Below are 5,989 nucleotides of genomic sequence, written 5' to 3' on the forward strand. Positions count from 1 at the left end.
CTATTCTTGGAGAAGTGCTGTTCATTCCTGGGTTCCCTCCACCTTGTTCTCCCTTCCTCAACTTCAGCTTTCTCTTCTCAATCCTACCTGTGCCTCTTTCTGCAAAGATAGGCAGATACGCATTTGTTTCTTACTTCATCTTCTATTTTACACAAAAGAGACTTTGTGATATTGCTTCATCATTTGACATTATTTCCTGGAGATCACTTCACATCCATTCCTAGAGCTTCCCATCTTTATTTCAGGTTCATATTACTCCATTGTGTGTATATGTTGTAGTTTATTTATCTCACATCTGTATTTGGGCACTTAAGTAGTTTCCAATATTTTTAATCACAAATAAAACAATAAGGCCATATGCATATGTATTTTCATGCTGTTGGAAGTGTATGTTTGGGGTGAATTTCCAGGTGTGGTGTTGCTGAGTTGATGGATCTCTGCTTGGGTTGCTTGTTAGGCATTGCCAAATCCCCTTTTGGAACTGTATCATTTTGCAGCTCCTCCAGCATTGAATGGGGTTATCTGTTCCCCCCATCATCTATCCTGTTTCTATTCTTAAAGTGAAATATTAAAAAAAAAAATAAAGACTGGATTTGAAATCTGGAGTGTTGGATTTGAGCCAAACCCTTGATTTTTATCACCTGTATGAGTTTCTGAAATCTTCATATGCAAGCCTCAGTTTCTTTATCTAAGAAGTCGAGATGGTGTTTGCATGACTGAGGCAAGGGTGCAAATCTTTCAATCCTGAGAAGTGGACAAACATTGCTTGCTTATACTGTGCTTTAATTTGCTTTGCAGTAATCTTGATTAAGATAAATTTCAAAAACAAGAATTCTGGCAACTCAAGATTCCAAGTAGACAGAAATTTCCTTGTGGTTTTACTGAATGTAGACTGTAGAGCTGCCAGATAAAATCTAAGACACAGTTAAATTTGAATTTCAATAAACAATGGATAATTTTTTAGCATATGTGTGCCTCAAATATTGCATAGAGCATACTTACACTAAAAATCTATACCTTTTTTTTTTTTTTTTAGCCTGATATTCTACTGGGCATTCTGTATTTTCATTTGTTAAATCCAGTGACCCTAGATATGGGGACAGGAGAAAGAAGGAAGAATTTAAAGAAAATATCATATCTTTGGTCCAAGATGGCAAAAAATAAAAATCCAATGTCCATTGGCAGTTGATTAGATAAACAAAATGTGATATATATATATATATATATATATATATATATATATATATATGCAATGGAATATTATTCAACTTTAAAAAGGAATGATTTGGAAACATGCTACATGTAACGTGGAGATACCATGTTAAGTGAAAGAAGTCAGACACAAAAAGGTAAATATGGTATGATTCCACTTATGCATGGTGCTTGGAATAGTCAGTTTCATGGAGACTGAAAGCAGAGTAATGGTTGTGAGGAGATGGGGAGTGGGAGGGAGATGGAGAAGTGGTGTTGAATGGGTATGCAGTTTCATTCTGGGATGATAGGAGTCCTGGAGATGGATGGCAGCAATAAGGTAAATGTACTTAATGTCACTGGACTGCAAGTTCAGAGGTGAGTTACTTCCCTTCTCTGGTTATCGGTTTTCTCATCCACAAAATGGGGCACTAGACCAGTGAGGAAAGGTTGGAATGGAGTGTCCTGACCTTTTTCAGAGTCACCCATGGCCTTGTTGAAACTAGGAACTCCTTCCTCAGCCCACTCTTGCACATGAGCTTCTAATATTGTAGGATTCTGATATGATCAGGGAACCTGTTATTTTATGAGCATCTCAGGTGCAGTCTAAGCAACAGAGAGTCTCGTTCACCAGAAGAATCTAGACATTTTACCAGGGACTTCAGGAGCTGAAATAATTAATGGATCTCACTGAATTCCTGTATTCACACCGAGTTTCTTCCTTTGGAAGAAATATTTTTCAATGTTTTTGAAAAAAGGTCCAAGCCATTGGAATTCAACCCAAACAGAAAGTCAAAAGGCTTAAATAAAATATGTCTAGGTTGATTTCCTGCCCTGGCAAAGATTCTTTTTAATCTATTTTTTTTTCTTCTTTATCTTTCAACTTCCCTTTCATATACTTTGCATATTTTCCCCCTGAAGTCTTCAGCTGTAACTTTGAACTTAGCTCTTTGAGAAACACTGCCACACACAATATCGATCTTTGTCTTATTTGTCCCTTTTATCGAAGAAAGAATGTAATTTCCAACTAGGTGTTAATCTGTAGATTAAAGAGGATTTCAAGTTCTCTTTAGAGAAAAGCTCTAGAATATTCATTACTGGAGGAAAGAAAGAATAACAAATTTGCAGACTTCATAAGTCACTTTTCAAAAAAACCCATGGCTGTCTGCATTTTAGAACTCCAAAGTTGTCTCACTGGTTTGTATTAAAACACTTAATAAAAATCACTACTGTATGGGTTTCCATGGCCCAAAGTGGATAATCAAAGCAAGCTGCCCCAACCTATAAGGGCGTCCTTCTCTGGTTTACAGGATGTAACGTCGTCTGCCCTGCCTAGTCTATAAACAAGGCTAATGAGGTCAGCCTGGGAGTAGAAATTCCGAAAGGGCTGCTAATTCTCTCATCCATCACTGCAAAATCAGGAAAACCCATTTATTAAGAGCTTAAATGACTCTGGGAAAAGAAGCATATGATATAATTGTTTATACTAGTCAGTGTATATAAAATAAATTTTTCTCAAGGGTGGGTGGAGAGGAAGCTGGAGAATGTTTGTATCGGGTTAAGAGCGTCAATTTTGGAGACGAATTTTGCTTAAGTTCTGGCTCTGCCTTTAATAACTGTGTGATTTTAATAAGACTACTTGACTTCTTTGTAAAACATGAGTATGGTCCCTACAAGTTTGTTCTGCAGCTGGTGCCCGAGGTGCAAGAAGTAGGCCATGATTCCCTACAAAAAGAATAAAGATGTTAAGAAGAACAAAAACTATTATTTATAATAGCAGGGCCTTCCACACTCCTATGTTCTGTGTCAGGTGTTGTTTTGAGCACTTCACATTTAATAACTGAATTTTCCTCAAAACCTTGTGACGACAGTTTGCCTCTTAACTATGGTCTCGCAGATAAGGAAATAGGCACACTATGGGGACAAGCATGCCGCTAGAATAGTTCCTGTTCTGTTCTCTTCACTGCTGTGGCCAGAATCCTTAGACTAGCACCCAGTAGAGCTTCATGAAGCTTGTTGAATAAATGTTCGCTTAAACATCGAGTGGAGAACTTGTCTGACGCTGGGCGCTCAATCATTGGCTAGCCCCACCCACCCCCTTGTCTGCTATGCTCTGGTCATCAGGTATTTAGTGAGTGGTTACTGTATGCCATGCATACAGCTAAGTGTTTTGTGTTTATTACTTCATTTAGCTGTCACTTTAATTCTGTACCAGTGGTACTATTGTTTCTCTCATTTTTTGTATGAGGTCACTGAAGCCCAGAGATATTCATACTCACCCAAGATCATGTTCTTGATGATAAGCACAGCCAGAATGTAAAATCAGGTCTGACTCCAGAGTTCATGTCTTCCACTACCATGTGGGAATTCCACAGAAAGTTCTTATCTTTGAGATTTAAAAAAGAAACCAGAACTTGACAAAGACAAGTACAGCCAAGCATTTATGGGAAAGAGTATTTACCTTTTTTCCCTGATTTTATAGCAACATATTGTCCTTCCATTTCTTTTTGCAGCTCTGCTCTGGTTTCAGCCCCCTGTACAAAGCCCTTCAATGACAGCGCATGGTCCCTGGCATAACATCTAAAATCTCTGGCATAGCATGTCAGTCTCTTCACAAAGTACAGCTTACTGGAATGTTCTCGATGGTGAATAGATAGTTGTTGCATGAGTGGACACATTCATGCAGTGACCTGATTTCTCATGGTTTCCCCGTATGCAACCACAGTGAAGTTATGTCTGCTTCAAAAGTGCTGCATTCACTCTGAATCCCTCAAGGTGACCAGGACGGGGCCTTGGGAATAGAAGGATTTTATTAGCATTTGTTAAAAGAATGAAAAATTTATAAACTCTCAGTGTTCAAATATCTTCTGATAGCAATCAAGTTCATTCATTCATTCATTTATTTGATATTTATTGAAACAATGTATTCCAAATTCTATGCTTCGTGATAGAAATAAAGGGATGAATAAAATATTATCCTTGTCATCTACTTATTTAGTGCTATTGTGAGGAAGTGTTATTTAAATAATATATTTTTTTAAAAACCTGCAAAATTGAACTTAAAAAAATCTTTTAAAAGCCTTGAAAGAGAAGCATGCATATATTGTGAAAGAGTCCAGAAATTCCATTATTTTTTCATGAAACTTCCTCCTAACTGTATTTTTTTAATGAGTCAGAAGACACTATTTCTTTCTTTCTTTCTTTCTTTCTTTCTTTCTTTCTTTCTTTCTTTCTTTCTTTCTTTCTTTCTCTCTCTCTCTCTCTCCCTTTCTTTCTTTCTTTCTTTCATCTTTGTGTTCCAAAGTTCATTGTTAATGCACCTCACCCAGTGCTCCATGCAATACATGCCCTCCTTAATACCCACCACCAGGCTTACCCAACCCCCTCCCCCCTCCCCTCCAAAACTCTCAGTTTGTTTCTCAGAGTCCAGAGTCTCTCATCTAACTGTATTTTTGAAGCACTTTCTGGGCAAGAATCCCTTGATACTCATAATGGTCGAATCAACACCATCCAAGATCATTTCCAGGTTTTGTACTCTGCTGATTTTGTTTGGAAATACACAAAGGAAGGGAATGGCAACCAGACTCAATATTTTGGTAAAAATCTTCTAGACATTTAGGTATATTTTTCCCTATCTAAACAGTCAAACTGTTTGTCCATTCATTTATCCATCCACCCAACCATTCTTCCATTCATCCATCCATCCATCTCATCCAACCCAAGCATCTATATGTCCATTGATCATTACTTTATAAAACAGGAAAATGAGGCTAGAAATGATGAAGTGAATAGTACTTGGTGTACAGTGAACTTGCAATAACCATGGTTATCATTAGTATTAATTTACTCACTCAGCCTTTACTGTGTACTGCTGATTGTTGTGCTAAGCCCTGAGGATGCAGAAATTCACCCGGAGCTGGGTGGCACATATTAAAAAACTTACAGATAGTAAAATAAATAACAATAAAGAGAAGCATTTGCACTTAATAAAGGGTCTTCAGAAGATCTAAGGACTTTAACTTCTCTGAGACACTTGACTTGTTTTCCAGCAAGCCTACCAGAGAAGGGAGGCTTATAAGAAAGAACTGGGGCTTTGGAGTCAGGAAGATCTGCCCCCATCCTTTATCATCCATCACCACACCTTTAGCCTCAGGTTCCTCATCTCTGACTTGGAGACCATAATTACAACAGTGATAGAAATAGACCCTCCCTCATTGAGTGCAGTCAAGTTTGTTAACAAGTGTATCATGTTGAGAAGTTTCTAGCCCTTCCAAGCCCACATTTACTGCTTCATAATTGTACATATGACTCTGGGTAAATATTTTCTCTTCAAGTCTTCATTTTCCCACACATATTAAGAGGGAATTAGCTTAAAATCTGTGTTTTTCAGACTGTGTGAGGCGAACCTTTCAGGTTCCAAAAAGATCCACACAAGTAACTGTCGAGCTGGTTGTAGAGGGATGGAGGCAGGTAAGGTTGCGTGGACACATATCCTTTCCCTGTTTGAAAAGATTTCATTTAAAAATTGTTTTTCTGGGGATGATTGGGTGGCTTGGTCATCTGAGCAGCTGCCTTCAGCTTAGGTCATGAACCCTGGGTCCTGGGATCCAGTCCTACATCGGGTTCCTTGCTCAGTGGGGAGCCTGCCTCCCCCTCTGCCTACAGCTTCCCCTGCTGTATGCATGTTCTTGCTTTCTCTCAAATAAATAAATAAAAGATGAAAATAAAATTAAGTTCTTCTGGTGACTATGTTTGAAAACCACAAGATGAAGCAATCTTCAAGTTGCTGTTCAGCTCT

The sequence above is a fragment of the Mustela nivalis genome (genome assembly GCF_964662115.1).
Source record: "Mustela nivalis genome assembly, chromosome: 4".
NCBI classification, from domain to species: domain Eukaryota; kingdom Metazoa; phylum Chordata; class Mammalia; order Carnivora; family Mustelidae; genus Mustela; species Mustela nivalis.